A 17456-nucleotide genomic window follows, 5' to 3' on the forward strand; every position below is an offset into this window, starting at 1 on the left:
CTATATTGCAGCCTCGAGTACAATCAAATATATGTAAGCTGGTGTATTATGGGCTTTAGCTCATTTTTAACAAGGTCTTGAATTTACATGGCACCATTATCTAAAAAGCTAGCAGTGTACACAAACTGGATCTAATTCATCACCACACCAATTCCTTTAGAGTAGATAGGTGGGTGGCATAGAGTTGGGGAAGATGGAGCCATCCAATGGCTGCTCACATTAAAAATATCTAAGGTTAGATAGCTGAAAAAGCCATAGGTTTCAACTATTCCACAAAAAGAGTACAGAGGTCTGACTTTTCCGGTTAATCTGATGGATGTAGGTAGCTCAGAGCTACATCATCTGGCCATCCCTATTGATAACATTTGCCATTTCACATAGGGCTGCATAAAGACTCCCGAGGTCTACAGTTCCCTCAACGGCCACTAGAGTCACTGAGAAGAAAAAAAAACTTCAGAAAACACAGCGTGAATAATAGCAGCAAGAGAAGTTCCTGGTTAGAGCCCACTCATATATTTTTGAAATGTAGGTCAGATTTAGAGGAAGTGAAAGAAACTTCCTGTTGAATTTTCGTTTATAGCATGTGTCTGGAAATCTCTAAATGTAATTTCTTGGTGTAACATAAACTGCAGAAATCTGGGATGTGTCAGTCTGCTTTATGTTTATTGAAGCCATTCTATTTGAAGCTGAAATGTAAAATTATATAGTGGAGTGAAGAGCTACAATTAGTTTAACAGACATGACTGTATTCCTCAATTGAAAAGCTGTCAAGACCTCAACAATCAGATTCAAAAAAGATCCAGGAATGCCATGAAATCTTGTCTCCTAGGAAAGATTACATTTCTCTTTGGTGGCTACACATCACTTTGAATATTGTACTATCGTCTACCCTCTTTTAAAAAATTTTAATTTTAAAAAAATTGAAGTATGGTTGAGTTACAATGGCCTGTTAGTTTCAGGTGAACAGCAAAGTGATTCAGTTATACATATATATCTCTGTTCTTTTTCAGATTCTTTTCCATTATAGTTATTACAAGATATTGAGTATAGTTCCCTGTGTTGTACAGTAGGTCGTTGCTGTTCTACCCTCTTTTTTGTGGTTTTAAAAAAAAAAAGCACTTCCCTAAAAGTCATAAATAATGGGATATTTTTGTTTTGTTTTGTTCTGTTTAATTTTTGGCTAGGTCTTTTTTGCTGTGCACCGGCTTTCTCTAGTTGCGGCAAGCAGGGGCTACTCTTCCTTGTGGTGTGCAGGCTTCTCATTCCAGGGGCTTCTTATTGCGGTGTCTTCTCTTGTTGCAGAGCACGGGCTCGAGGCGTGCGGGCTTCAGTAGTTGCAGTACGTGGACTCAGTAGGTGTGGCACACAGGCTTAATTGCTCCGCGGCCTGTGGGATCTTCCCGGACCAGGGCTCGAACCCGTGTCCCCTATATTGGCAGGCAGATTCCTAACCACTGCACCACCAGGGAAGTCCACAAATAATGTTTTTATAAATTTGAACTGGTTAGAACAACTTAGATGTTCTCATGACCACAACCAAGCTCTCAAAATAAAAACGGTTTTGACAAAACTAAAATTCTCATCACTACCGTGTGACAGACACCCCCATTTAACTTATCTATAGTCTACTTTGATTTTGGATTTTCCTTCTAAATTGAGGTGAGGACTCTATTAGTTGTAAAAGGAATGCTACTTGATGACACTTGGTGTCACTTGTAGCAGACACTGTTGACGGCCTAGGCAACCAACAGCAGAAGCTGATTCTGTGGTTGTGTCCACCCTAATATGTTCTGTGAAGGTCACTCTATTTCCTATCTGGGGGGATAGGTCATCATTTTGCTGAGCCAGTCACGGTCATCCCATTCTCCTTGACAGAGCAGAGAGATGGAGTGAACCTGGGTCCTTCATGATATCATGAAACCATCAAACCCTGAAGCAACCTACACAGAGGCTTTTAAAAATGTGAGATAATTAATTTTTTTTAATGTGTAAGCCAAATTCAGTCGGGACTTTCTGTTACTTGGTTCCCCAGACACCCTAATATTGCTGCAAAGAAAGTATCTCTGTAATGCTATTGGGGGTAGAGCCTTCTGCTTCATGGGCAGAGCTAAGACTTTGCCTCTGAAAGACTAGAAAGACAGCATACTATTGAGCAAAGAGACCTGGATTTAGGGTCAGAATAACCAGTTCTAAATCACACCTGTCATTTACTATTTGTGTGCACTCAGGCAGGTAATTTAGTCTGCCTGAGTCTCAGATTAACAATACCAACTCATGGGCTGATTATGAAGGTTAAATGAAACAATGTGTTTCACAGGCCATCAGATGGAGTACGCTTGAGGGCCAATATTGTGTTGTGCTTATCTTTGTTATCTCTATTTCACACTGGCCAGCATATAGCAGCAAATACTTATACATCATCCACTCTGTGCCCATGTTTTTCATGTATTAAGTATTTTTCATGTATTTTAAGCTCATTTAATTGTATTAACTCATTTAATTGTCACAACAACACTATTCTTTTATTCCACTTTACAGATGAAGAAAGAGGCTCAGAGAGATTAAATAATTTGCCCAGGGTCATCCCGATAGGAAGTAGTAGAGACAGAATTTGAATCCAGGCAGTCTTTAAAGTCTAGGGTCTCAACTACACAATATTCTACATAGTGGGGGCTTAGTATTTACTTAATGGCTGAATGGTACCTGTGAAGTTTAGTGAATATTTATTGAACAGGTGGGATGTAGCAGTTGAATAACAATTTCTCTTTCTTAAGAAGAAATGTTATACTTCGATTTTTTTTCTCTTGGAGAAAACAGTAGTTCTTCCAGGTTTAATGAGATTCTGTGACCATGGATTACTTTGGGGGGGCATTTTCCCATCCATGTTAATGAACATGGCCCCCAAGGCGGCCACCAGTAGGATCAGGTCTGAAAACAAGGATTATTCAGCACCCTTTTATCATGTGACTCCCATGTATAAACAGCCCCCAAATCACGTGACTCCAATTGATTAAATCAGCCCCTTAAACATCTCCACCCCCATTAAATCAATCATCCTCCTTAAATCTCCTGACACCCATTATACCAATCAAACCCCTTAGGTTTCCTGACCACCCCCAAATCAATCTGCCTTCTTAACTCTCCAGACACTCATTAAGTCATTCTGCCTTCTTAATTCTCCTGAACCCCATTAAATCAATCACCCTCTTAATCCCCGACAGCCCTTAAAACAATAAGCCCCGTTAAATCACGTGATTGCTTTGATTCAATCAGTGCCCTTAAATGGCAGAGCTACCAGTGATTCAATCAGGCCCATTGCATCACGTCACTCCCATTGATTAAATCAGCTCACTTAAATATTGTTAACCCCTTTAAATCAATTGTTCTTCTTAAATCTCCTGACTTTCATTAAACCAACCAAACACCTTAGGTTTCCTGAGTTCCACTGCGTCAATCTGCCTTCTTAAGTCTCCTGACACCCATTAAAGAGGATGATTACTTTAATTAGGGTCACCATATTTAAGAAGGCAGATTGAATCAATGGGGGGTCCAGCCCAGGAGGGGTGCTGTTCCCCATGGGGGATGGGGGTAGGGTATCCCCGAGGGGTGGCCCTGGCATCCCCCTGGGGTACTCAGTTGTGTATATGCATTGTGTACACAAAGTTCTTTTGGGGAAACATAGTATGTCCACCGTTGTGTATATGTATTGTGTACCCAAAGTTCCTTTGTGGCAACAGTATGTACACTGTTGTGTATAAGCATTGTGTACTCAAAATTTTTTGTGGACACATAGTATGTATACAGTTGTGTATATGCATCGTGTACACAAATTCCTTTGCGGACACACATATACACAGTTGTGTATATATATTGTGTACACAAAGTTGCTTTGTGTACCCATATTCCATACACAGTTGCATACATAGGTGCTGCCCCCCCCGGGGGGTGGTTCTTGGGCTGATTCAATCAGCCCCTTGGATAACGTTACTCCTATTGTTAAATCAGTCCCCATAAATCAGGGAGGGGCGCTGTCCCCTCTGGGACAGTCTCTGAAATGCAGAATTCGCTTAGTTTTGATTATCATCTCCTCTCCCAAATGGTTAGTTAGAGCACATGCTCGGACAGTTCTGGCCACTAGAACATCCTGGTCACACACCCATGAGTTGCTGTAGCTAAAGTTTGGTTCGGTAGGTAAGTGTCTCATTCCTCTGCCGTGTCCCCATTCCCTGGGGCACTCCCGTGCCTCGGTCACATCTTCAGCACCAGTGGTACTCTGCTCGCCACCCCCATGAAAATCTGTGGTCAGCAAACTGTCCAGAAGTAAAGAATTCTAACAATGGAATCAAACACATAAATGACAAAACTCATGAACTGCACACCAAGTTATGTAGTTGACTCGTAGCTTAATGAATACGTTCTCCCTCTGAGGACAGTGGATAGAAAGACATGTCTCAACTCCAAGAGGTCAAGCTGACAGGCCCGCAGGAAAGAGCTGGTTTGGGAAGGAAGCCTTCTCCAAAATGACAGGTGACATCTTAGAAGGAGACCACCTACTTGTATGTCCAACATTTAGTTGTCTCAGTGACCCTGTCACCTCTGAAGTAGGTGGCCTTCCTGCTTTCCTCTCCAGGCCTCCTTCTATCCTCCCAGGGAAGTCACAATTTCCATTATCTGCCTAAAGTCTAGTATAGAATGTAGAAAGCCAGTTGTAGAACTGGTCTTTGTGGAAATATTGCTTTCAAATTCCTTCTGTTCCAGACTTCATACACCTTATAAATATAAACAGAACAAGAAATTTAGCAATTTTATAGAAAGAGGACCTAATAAACATTAAACTCTAAACTTAGCACTGTCCAATAGAAATATAATGCAAGCCACAAATGTGAGCCACATACGTAATTTAAAATTTTCTGATAACCACATTAAGTAGAAAGAAACAAGTGGAATTCATTTTATTTTTTATTATTATTATTTTTAAAATTTATTTATTTAATTTACTTTTGGCTGGGTTGGGTCTTTGTTGCTGCACGCGGGCTTTCTCTAGTTGCAGTAAGCAGGGGCTACTCTTCGTTGCGTGAGCGGGCTTCTCATTGCGGTGGCTTCTCTTGTTGTGGAGCATGGGCTCTAGGTGCGCAGGCTTCAGTAGTTGTGGCTCACGGGCTCAGTAGTTGTGGCTCATAGTCTCTAGGGCGCAGGCTCAATAATTGTGGCCCACGGGCTTAGTAGCTCCGTGGCATGTGGGATCTTCCCCAACCAGGACTCGAACTGGTGTCCCCTGCATTAGCAGGCGGATTCTTAAGCGCTGTGCCATCAGGGAAGCCCAGAATTCATTTTAATAATATGTTATTTAACCCAGTGTTTTAAAAATACAACCATTTCAACAGGTAACCAACATAAAATTTTTGATGAGCTATTTTATATAGTTTTTCATATTAAGTCTTTGAATCCAGTTTTACACTTATGACACATGTCAGCTCAGACTAGCCATTTGTACTACACTAACCATTAGTACTACATTTCCAGTACTCCATTCCACTAGCTACATGTGGCTGTTGGCTATGGAATTGGACTGTGTCTTCATATCTTTTCACATATTCTTCTAATTCTTCTGAAAAGTTACATGTGTTTTTGCATGTATCTAACCAGTTGTTCACACTCTCTTGGATTCTTTTCCCCTGAATTACTGTGTATATGAACACATCACATGTATTTATATGTGGCATGCATTATGCATATTTAAATATGCAATATATATTTATCTCTAAGACTGGTATGACCCATATAAATAGCTTACCATTTATAAAATCAATCTAATAATCTTCTGCTGTGTTACTATACTGACTGTATGGGCATTCATCTATTGGACATCTGGGTAATTTACCACTTTTCTCTGTTACAAGTATTACTGCTATGAATGTCTCTTTTTTTTTTAGAGTGGAATTTGTTTTTTCTCTTTCTATCTTTGTCCTTTTTTTCCCTATTCTACTGTCTTTTTCAGGATTACAGAAAGTGAGATTGGGAAACCCTCCTCCCTCAGTTGGTCCAGGATCAACCAACTTTCCACTCTACAAGCGCTACCTGGGGGCATCTCTGTCTTCTGTGATAAATTGAAATCAGTTACCAACCCTGGGCCCAAAGCGGTTAATTCATCAATGTGTAAAGAAGAAACAAAGATGATGGGGGCGGGGGCTTGAAGGGTATAGAACAAACAGCTTCTTTCATAAAAGCTTCTGCAGGAGAAAAGCAAAGCCCCTTTCATTCTGAAGTGTAAGGAGAGAGGATGTCGTAGCAATAGATAGGAAACACAGGCATGAATATGGATATCGTTTTCCACACGGCCCCGCTGACTTGAAGACAACAATCAGAAAGCTATTCTGGCTCCTATTACAAAGGTGATGGGCTGGATATAATTAGGGATTAAATCTGAAATTCCCAGTACCTACTCAGCATCTCGGGAACTTGACAAGCTGCCATCACCCCAAGATCCCTGGGAGGAGCAGTGCGGCTGGCTTAATCAAAGAGGGCATCAGTGGGGCCTGCTCATAGCAAGCCACTTACCACAGCGCTAATGAACAGGGAGGCCTCCGAAGAGGGGAAGTGGAGCAGTGGTGTCACTTTCCCTCTGTTGTGTGCACATCAGCTGGCTTCTCCGCAGGGGCGGTGACTTGTCAGAAAGGAGACAAGTTGCTAGGTAACCAGGGAGTATGCCGGAAGCCCCTCCCCCATCCCCAGGGAAGCAAAGTGCCAAGGGGGCTCCAAGAAGGATTTGTTGGTTAAAAAACAACCAAAAACAACCATAGCCTCAAACGTGGAAAGATTAACTGCTACCCTGAGGAGCAGCAGGCTACTTTATTTTTTTTTTTCCGGAAGGGGAAGGCTAATTGGAAGAGAATTACTGTGACCTGGGAGTCGAAGGAGAGGGAAGGAAAGGGAGGGGGAGAAAGCCAGAGAGTACAGGGGGCACAAGTATTAAAAAGAGGGAGAGGGAGAAGACTGTGGGAAAGAAAGCATCTCCATCAACTCTGGAAATGACCTTATTACAGGACAGTATACTGGGGCCACCATGAACTCCAGGGCCCTCAGAGGGTTAAGATAGTCTGTGCAAAAAACAAGTTAAAGGGCTTCTCTGGTGGCGCAGTGGTTGAGAGTCCGCCTGCCGATGCAGGGGACACGGGTTCGTGCCCCGGTCCGGGAGGATCCTACATGCCGCGGAGCTGCTGGGCCTGTGAGCCATGGCCGCTGAGCCTGCGCGTCCAGAGCCTGTGCTCTGCAACGGGAGAGGCCACAGCAGTAAGAGCCCCACATACCGCAAAAAAGCAAAAAAACAAACAAAAAAAAGCTAAAAAGTATGGTCTCTGTACCAGCCATGTCTTATCTGGAAACTTTTTGGAACATGTCAAGCCCTGACCCAGGCCTACTGCTTTAGCAACTGTGTTCTTTTTTTAAAAATATTTATTTATTTATTTATTTATGGCTGCACTGGGTCTTAGTTGCAGTGGCACTAGGGATCTTTCGTTGTGGTGTACGGGCTCTTTGTTGCAGTGCGCGGGCTTCTCTCTCTAGTTGTGGTGTGTGGGCTCAGTAGTTGCAGTGCACAGGCTCTCTAGTCGTGGCACACAGGCTCCGGAGTGCATGGGCTCTGTAGTTGCAGCGTGTAGGCTCTCTAGTTGTGGTGTGTGGGCTCAGTAGTTGTGGCTCACGTGGCTTAGTTGCCCTGTGGCACGTGGGATGTTAGTTCCCCTACCAGGGATTGAATCCGCATCCCCTGCATTGGAAGGCGGATTCTTAACCACTGGACCACCAGGGAAGTCTGAGCAACTGTACTTCTAACAAGCCCTCCAGGTGATTCAGAAACATATTAGTTTGAGAGCCACTGCTGCAATGGAATGAGAAGCGTTTGGAGGCATGAGCAGGGGCATGTCAAAGCAAAGATTGCATGCTGCAAAGTTAAACAGGCAAGGAAAACTTCATTCAAGGCTATTGCAATAAGGGAGAGAGGCCAGAACTCAGTCTGAACTTAACTCCCCTGGATTAGAGGGTGGAAGGGTTTTTAAATGCTGGGGTGAGCTAGTGGAAAACTACTGGGCGGTGTTAGGGCGCTGTCAAAGGCCATCTGTGTTTGCTCATAAATCTCTCCTGTCTTTTTTTTATATATATATATAAATTTATGTATTTTATTTATTTATTATTTCTGGCTGCATTGGGTCTTCGTTACTGCACACGGTCTTTCTCTAGTTGTGGCGACCAGGGGCTACTCTTCATTGTGGTGCATGGGCTTCTCATTGCGGTGGCTTCTCTTGTTGCAGAGCACAGGCTCTAGGCATGTGGGCTTCAGTAGTTGCAGCACGCAGGCTCAGTAGTTGTGGCTTGTGGGCTCTAGAGCGCAAGCTCAATAGTTGTGACACACAGGCTTAGTTGTTCCGTGGCCTGTGGAATCTTCCTGGACCAGGGTTCGAACCCGTGTCCACTGCACTGGCAGGCGGATTCTTAACCACCGTGCCACCAGGGAAGTCCCTCTCCTGTCTTTATGGCAGAAGTTAGCTTTACAACTGGGAGCAAGGTGTTCTCTAACGTTAGGCTTCTACCCTCCCTCAGAGGCTGAGAGATAGAGAAGTTGTCTCCTCTGATGATTACCTTTCAAAGAGACGGTCCACAGGTCCTAGAGAAGGACATTCCTAGAGCCATATTGAAGGTGACAGGGATGATAGGCAGTTTATTCCAGAAGGAGACTTCTTCAGGGTGATGGAGCAGGGAGAAGGATGGAGTGGCGTGGGATGGAGAAAAGCAGCTCGTGTGGAGTCTTTTCTCTCGATGCTGCTGCTGGTTTCATTTCTTTCACGGGAAACCAGACAAGGGCACACAGAGAGCGCGGGCACACGGAGAGGGAGGGCACACAGAGAGGGAGGGCAGCTTGGGCTTGATTCGCCTGATTCTCTCAAAAGGTTTTCTGAAGAGCTGATACCAGTCGCTTGGAACCAAGTGTCTGTGGTTAAGATAACAAGCCCACGGCTGTCCTAGTCAGCTTAGGCCAGGTCTTCACTGCTGCACCAACAATTGTAACTTCCCATAGGCCTACCTTTCAGGGACCTGGCCAAGATGAATAGCCTTCCAAGATGGATTTACTGGAAGGCTTCAATGCCTCTAACTGTGGGGTTCCTGCGGCGGGGTATGGCCACTCTTGTCTTTGAGCATTAGGAGTCCTGCCAGAAGGGCTGGCTTTCTTCCCACCTCCATTGTCTGCCGTGGCTGTGCTTCTTCCACATCACTGGTGACCGAGCACGCAGCACTGATCAAGGCTGAACTGTTCCAAAGGACGAAGAGGCTTTTGCTAGTGACCTTTTGGATAATCTGCCTCACTCCTCCCTTCTTCTCTTTTTCTCAGAATGGTAAGGAGACAGCTGTTCCTGGAAGCCTAGCCAAGGCCAGGCATGAGAGTGTGGCTAAGGCACTGTGGGAGGCTGTGTAGCTCCTGTATACCCAGTCCTGGTCACCACACATCCTACAGCACCATGGCTCAGCTGACCTGCCTCCTGCTCTGAACAAGGGGTGAGGCCACCAGGACCAAGGGCTCTGGTGCTTAAGGTTGGCTCAGCTGAAAGACACATGCACCCCAGTGTTCATAGCAGCACTATTTACAATAGCCAAGACATGGAAGCAACCTAAGCGTCCATCAACAGATGACTGGATAAAGAAGATGTGGTACCTCTATACAATGCAATAATTACTCAGCCATAAAAAAGAATGAAATAATGCCATTTGCAGCAACATGGATGGACCTAGAGATTATCATATTATCATTTCTCTCAGAAAGGGAAAGACAAATACCATATGATATCACTTATATGTGGAATCTAAAATATGACACAAATGAACTTATTTACAAAACAGAAACAGACTCACAGACATAGAGAACAGACTTGTGGTTGCCAAGGGAGAGGGTGGTGGGAGAAGGATGGAGTGGGAGTTTGGGATTAGCAGATGCAAACTATTATTATAGGAAGGATAAACAACAAGGTCCTACTGTACAGCACAGGGAACTAGATTCAATATCCTGTAAAAAGCCATAATGGAAAAGGGAAAAAAACTGGCTCAGCTGAGTACCAACCAATGTCTGCCACGGCCCATCTCATTTGTAAGATGCTCCTGGGCCAACCAGATGGTGACATTTAAGAAATTAAAAAGGTGAGAATTCCTTGGCAGTCCAGTGGTTAGGACACTGGGTCACTGCCAAGAGCCTGGGTTCAATCCCCGGTTGGGGAACTAAGATCCTATAAGCCTCACAGCATGGCCAAAATAAATAAATAAATAAATAAGCTATGAAAATATCCATCATTATCACTTTACCTTGTCATCACTAGCTCATTTGTATCCCTAGACTGTGGGCTACTTAAGGCAGGGCTGAATCCCAATAAATGCCTGTGTCAATGTATGAGTAAAAGAATGAAGGGGAGGGCTTCTCTGGTGGCGCAGTGGGTGAGAGTCCGCCTGCCGATGCAGGGGACGCGGGTTCGTGCCCCGGTCCGGGAAGATCCCACGTGCCGCGGAGCGGCTGGGCCCGTGAGCCATGGCCACTGAGCCTGCGTGTCCGGAGCCTGTGCTCCGCAACGGGAGAGGCCACAACAGTGAGAGGCCCGCGTACCGCAAAAAAAAAAAAAAAAGAAAGGGAGTGCCCAGGACTCCTTTTGTCCACCCTGTGGTTGCCTCTTACCATCCCTTTATTTTTCTGGATTTTTTTTAAGAATTACTTTTTATTGAGGTAGAGTTGATTACAACATTATATAAGTTTTAGGCATAAAACACAGTGATTCACAATTTTAAAGGTTATGTTCTATTTATAGTTACAAAATATTGGCTGTTTCCCCTGTGCTGTACAAAGTACCCTTGTTTATTTTATACATAGTAGTTTGTACCTCTTAATCCCTTATCCTTATGTTGCCTCTCCCCTCCCTCTCCCCAGTGGTAACCATTAGTTTGTCTCTATATCTTGAGTCTGTTTCTTTTTTTTTTTTTTTTTTTAATTTATTTATTCTTGGCTGTGTTGGGTCTTCGTTTCTGTGTGAGGGCTTTCTCTAGTTGTGGCAAGCAGGGCCCACTCTTCATCGCAGTGCGTGGACCTCTCACTATTGCGGCCTCTCTTGTTGCGGAGCACAGGCTCCAGACGCGCAGGCTCAGTAGTTGTGGCTCACGGGCCTAGTTGCTCCGCGGCATGTGGGATCTTCCCAGACCAGGGCTCGAACCCGTGTCCCCTGCATTAGCAAGCAGATTCTCAACCACTGCGCCACCAGGGAAGCCCTGTGAGTCTGCTTCTTGTTTATTATATTCACTAGTTTGTTTTATTTTTTAGATTCCACATAAAAGTGATATATGATATTTGTTTTTCTCTTTCTGAGTTGCTTCACTTAGTATGGTAATCTCTGGGTCCATCCATGTTGTTGCAAATGGCATTATTTCATCCTTTTTTATGGCTGAGTAATATTCCATTGTGTACATGTACAACATTTTCTTTATCCATTCATCTGTTGATGGACAATTAGGTTCCTTCCATATCTTGGCTACTGTAAATAGGGCTGCTTACCATCTTTCATTTCAACCAGAAAAATCTTTTTGAGCTCCAGAGACCAAAAAAAAAAAAACCCGACAACAACAACAAAGCTGTGCTTTTTTCACCATCCTTTAGAGTTTGGGAATTGTTACCAGAAGAACTATATGTAGACTGGCAATCTTGGTAACATTCATGGATATTAAATTAATAAAAAAACTAAGTTAACCAGAGAAGAACATCATCTAGCACATGGTAACACTTTTTGGTTGAATTGCTAATAACCCAATGAATCCAGAGGAAACACCTATTTGTGAAAATGATTTACAAAAATGGCAAACCAACATTTTAGAGTGTGAATTAGTCTAAGATAAAAGATTAATGCGACCACACCATAAATAATTCACCAAGGAAATGATTTAGTGAGTGCTTACCGTGTGCATGGCAGGCACCTGACCAGACACAGAAATGCTAAGACCACATTTACCTCCTGCAGGTCTCTGCAAGCAAGATACCCCGATGATGAAGAAAGAAGCCCAGGGAGCCTGGAATTGTGCACATAAACATAACATTTCCAAGGCAAATGGTTTTAAGAGACCCATTTAAAAGACACTATCCTAAATAAATTTAAAACAAGAACAGCATTAAATGGCTCCCGGGAATACCCTGGCAGTCCAGTTAAGACTCCATGCCCAGAAGCCTACTCGCTGCCAAAAAAACCCCACCCACCCAACCAAACAAACCGCCCCCCCCCGCCCCAAAATACATTAAATGGTTCCCATTTTAAACTGTTGGTCCTGAAGAACAAAGTAATTTTCCTTGTGATATAAACTCTCAACACAACAAAACCAAAGGATGACCTGGAGAAACTAGTTTTAGCCATAAGAGGGAAAGATTGGAAACGAACCAAGCCATATCCCTCCATATCCACCTAATTTTAAGGAACAAGCCGGGATGCTCTTGTAAGTATTTGCATGCAAAGTAGGCTGGAAATTGGCCTTGTTTAAACAAGTGCTCCTAGCAAGGCCTCCCTCCTTCGCCCACCCTTGGCATCAGGGACCTGCCGGCCATAAAAGAGGCAGCCACGTGAGCGTTGCAGCTGAAAAGAAGCCTCTGAGTCGCTCAACTGTTTAAGTAATTAATGCAGTACTCCCACTAAGGTTAGAAATGAAAGGAGGGGGGAACGAATTTCTGAGCGATCCACCACTTTGGGTCCATTATGTGCTTGCAAAGAGAGATGCAACATCCCCATGCCCGCGTGCGGCTCTTCAAGCCTCTTGCGGAATCCTCCCTAATCCCAGGCATTCCCTGGAGCACAGCGAGGCCTTTGGCTGCAGAGTGGCTCTCAATGGGTCGATAACCACAGGAAAGACTCTATACATACATACATACATACATACATTTATTTATTTATTTATATTTTTGGCTGTGTTGGGTCTTCGTTGCTGCGTGCAGGCCTTCTCTAGTTGCGGCGAGCGGGGGCTGCTCTTCGTTGCAGCGCGCGGGCTTCTCATTGCTGTGGCTTCTCTTGTTGCGGAGCACAGGCTCTAGGCGTGTGGGCTTCAGTAGCTGTGGTATGCAGGCTCAGCAGTTGTGGCTCGTGGGCTCTAGAGAACAGGCTCAGTGGTTGTGGCTCACGGGCTCAGTTACTCCGCAGCAATGTGGGATCTTCCCGGACCAGGGTTGGAATCCGTGTCCCCTGCATTGGCAGGCGGATTCTAAACCACTGCGCCACCAGGGAAGTCCCAAAAGAACAAAACCCACACCTCCCACCACGGAACTTTAGTTATCTAAACTGGGATGTTTAAAAACTAAGCAAACCTTTGAGAGGTCTATAAAGTGACCCAAGGTGAAGGCAGAGGGCTCCCAACTCCAACAATTGCTTTTGCTGGAGGCAGAGTATTTGCCGTAGTCTGACAGCCGGCCCCAGAGATCCAGGGAATGGGGAACAGCAAAAGGGGGCTGGGGAGGTGCGTGGGCTGGCCAGGTGAGAGCCAGACATCCCTCCCCTCTCCCTTTCCCTCTCCCTTTACACCACTAGAGCCAGACCTTTGCAAAATTATGAAGAGAAATCTAGGTTCAGCATCCTAGACAAACCTCTCCCCCTTATTATTATTTATATTTATTATGATTAATTTTTTTTCCCTGTGTTAGTCTGCTTGGGCTGCCATAACAACCATACCACGGGCTGGGTGACTTAAACAACTGAGATGAATTGTCTCATGAACCTGGAGGCTTGACGTTGAAGATCAAGATGCTGGCAGGGTTGGTTTCTGGTGAGGCCTTTCTTCCTGGCTTGCAGACAGCCACCTGCTCTTGTGTCCTCACATGGCCTTACCTCTGGGCCTATCAGCTCCTCCTGTCTCTTCCTCTTCTTATGAGGACACAAGTCCTATTGGATTAGGGCCCCACCCTTATGACCTCACTTAACCTAGTTGCCTACTTAGAGGGCCTATCTCCAAATTTAGTCACACTGGGGGGTTAGTGCTTCCACATATGGATTTGGGGGATGTACAATTCAGCCCATAGCACATCTCTTTCCTCTTCTTTTCACTTTAGCAGGCCTGTCCTTTTTACTTCTCTCCCCAAGACTCTTATCAAAATATTCACTCAGGAAAGGGCATAGTTGGCACTGCTCTAGGCATATTGGGGGGGAGATGTAAAGAACTGGATGCTTGGGAGGTGCCCTTTGTTAGAGTCTCCTCAAGATACCATGAGTGTAAAATAACTAAACTGCAGAGCAGAGTATGGATCCTGAGGAGTGCTGGAACTAAGTGGCTACTACACTGTTGTTCTCCTTTTCACATTTAGCTTCTAGAAAAAGAGAGTCACACTTGTTTTATCCATTTTCTTATTCCCTTTCATCCCCTTCTTATTCCCCACTTGGGTTCCACCGCAATTGTGAAATGTTTTTTATTGAGATGGCTAAAAACTGCCTACCAAGCACCTCCTTGTGTTACACTGTAAACGAAAACCTGTTCCTGTGGTTCTCTACTTTCACACTTCCAACACAAGATGTGGGCTTATTCCCATTCTGACCAATTCTGCAACACCAGCTGGGTGTCCTACAATTTAGTTCAGTTCTGACACTCCCTACCTAGAGCTGGCATCAGATTCCACAGGTAAGGGCTCAGTCCCACAAGACTGTCCCCATCCCCAGATGCCAATCGCAAGTCCAGATTGTCACCTGTGCTTTTGACCTACCAACTGTAGGTCGGAGGTTCCCACGATCTCCTCCTCCAGTTCCATTAATCTGCTAGAGCAGCTCACAGAACTCAGGAAAACAGTTTACTTACTAGGTTACCAGTTTATTATAAAAAGGTATGTCAGGAGCAGCCAGATGGAAAAGATGCATAAGGCAAAGTATATAGGAAGGGGCATGGAGCCATTCTCCCTGCACCGCCATATGTTCACCAACCCGGAAGGTCACCAACCTCCAATAGGTCACCAATAGCTCCAATGGCTCTGGAGCTATTTCAGGAACCAAGGCCAAAGACTAAATATTATAACAAAAGATGCTCCATTCTCTTATCACTTAAGGAAATTCCAAGGGTTTTAGGAGCTCTATGCCAGAAGACCAAACGTATATTTGTTATTGTAAGTCATGATGTCATATACAACTCTGCACATTTCATTCATTAATTTAAGCATGCATTCAACTGAGCACTGCATTTAGTCACAACCCACTTTCCCCAAGTCTGCATCCCTGGGGCCTTGCAGACAAATGTATCTTTGGTTCTTGGATCATCTCCTTATTAGACTGGGTTATGCGATTGTACATACAATTTCTCTCCTCTTATATTTGAATTAGAAAAGTGCTTTTCAGATTTTAAACACTGTGGTTTGCATGATGTCACTTTAACTTGGGTAATAACAGGAAAGTGAAAATTTTGCTTTATTAGAATAATGCCATGCCTGTTGCAACTTTGTATTTTGGGGAAGCGGCAGAATTCCTCTTAGAGGTTGATGGCTCTTTTCTTTAGGAAAATACCTTGACAGGCCTTACGGAAATAAAAGGTGGGACGCCCCTGGTGGTAAGGGTTGTGAAAGGACTGCACCACTGAATGTGTGTTCCCTGTATGTGAATTTAAGAGCATTATCCCGGAAGCTTGCAATAAAGGGAGTTTGGGGGACCAGATGTCCCAAAGAGGAAGCAAGGTAGAGAAGGGTCTCTGTAGAGAGAGGCGACCTGAACAAAACTGGCAGAGTCAGGACCCAAGGGGAAAACTGGTCCTTGAGAAATTCCTATTAAGGACTCTAAGACTTCATAGATGATGTTCAGTTTTAAGTTATTTCTAGCCTTATGCTCTGCTATGTCTCCTCTTTTATCTGCGAATAGTTGGTAAATGTCTGTTACACATCACAACTTTGTGCTAGTGGGGCTTGGGGAACGAGAGTAACCGTGGCCACCATCGAGGGTCATGGTGAGGGAGAGAACAAGCTGGAGCCCCACTCTCCAAGGTTTAAACAAGAGAGGAGAGACCCAGATCCTTTAGAGGTCTTAGGGTGGGTCTTCAATATCCACGTAGATAACCCACTCAACAGTAATCCGTCATCTCCTCATTTCCATTGATCTTGTCCTCCAGCCTGTCTCAGCCACTCACTCTCATGGTCTTATCAATTGCTGCATCTCTTCCAAAAGTTTGATTTCAAGCATCCTAATCCCTGATTACCCTTGCATACCCTTTCGGCTCACTCCCTGTAGCACCTGTGCTCAGAAAATGATCAAGCACACATGGAGTTTTAACCCATTGGCTTTCCCATCTTTGCATTGCTATGCACCCTTTCATAACCTCACTTATCTCTTAACCCAGCCGAGAGTCTTTGGGTCATTCTTAAAGTCATCTTCAGCTCTTCCTTCCATCGGTTTTTCTTGGCAAGACTCCAGTGCTACTTAGATCCAACTCTCTGCCTATTCTCTGGCTACACCTGAAGAAAGCTGAAGGCTGCTGGGAACAATCACATGCTCTGCTGATTGGTCTCTCTTTAACTTTATGAACTCAAACTTCACATGGGCTGTTATCAGTCTGGGTCCAACCAGGCAAAAAGAAACTAAGTGTTTAAAAGAGTGGGAATCTGATACAGGGAATTGGTTCTGTAAGTGATGGTCAGACTGAGAAGTCCAGGTCGCCGGAGAGGCAACCCGAAGCTTAGCAGTAGCATGGAGCTCTGCCAGCCTTAGGTTGGAGACAAAGATGGGGACGGCATCACCAGGGCCAGGACCAAAGTCACTGGGTGACAGGTGACCACGGTAGGAATGTTCAGAGCCAAGATGAGATGATATAGCCCGCGGGGATTGGTGCCCTGCAATAGTTTGTTCTCACTAAAATAGACACTCATCCTGGATACAGATTTGCCTTCCCTGCCTGAGATACATCTGCCCAAACCACATGCGGCCGGACTCACAACTATTGCATATACGCACCTGTGGCTCCAGCATCCTATAACTCTACTGCACCATGATATATAACATGTGAGTACAGAAATCTGAGGTCTTGAAGAAGGCAAGAAACCCTTAAGAGGGCTGAGTAGGGGCTGGGTTGAGAATTACTTAGGTTATCAAAGTAGTGTTAGTTTTCCCTCTGAGGGGAAGAAGAGCAGTCTGAGAACAAGAAGGTGCTGGAGATCCATAGCTGTCAGATGACCACACAATCATTCTCCAGCTGAGGGCAACCCAGCCCTCAGCCTCTGGTCATGTTGGCCACTGTCAAACGGGAGCAGCCTTCTTTATTTTCTAATTAGGCATTTCTCTTGTCTTTTCTCCACAATTCTCCCTTGGGGAAGAGACAACCTCTTTGGGATTTCTTAATTCTCTATGAATTTCTTCTAACTGAGGCTCCATGTAGCCTGGCTTGGGGACATTCCAAGATTCAACAGACCTTCTGGCCTAATCTTTCAACCTGGGGACGACTATGCC

At 44.6% G+C, this 17456-nt stretch overlaps 1 pseudogene across 1 annotated transcript in view; it reads right to left on the bottom strand.

Annotated features, from left to right (window-relative positions):
- LOC308605925 (transmembrane 9 superfamily member 1-like) overlaps window positions 1-14788 on the bottom strand; it is a 75138-nt pseudogene extending 60350 nt beyond the window's left edge. The window contains exon 1 of the transcript in view: window positions 14744-14788. The product of the transcript in view is annotated as a transmembrane 9 superfamily member 1-like (transcript). The remainder of the gene's footprint in view (window positions 1-14743) is intronic.
- Window positions 14789-17456: the final 2668 nt, after the last annotated feature.

Source organism: Mesoplodon bidens (genome assembly GCF_964165515.1).
Source record: "Mesoplodon bidens genome assembly, chromosome: 1".
Taxonomy (NCBI): domain Eukaryota; kingdom Metazoa; phylum Chordata; class Mammalia; order Artiodactyla; family Ziphiidae; genus Mesoplodon; species Mesoplodon bidens.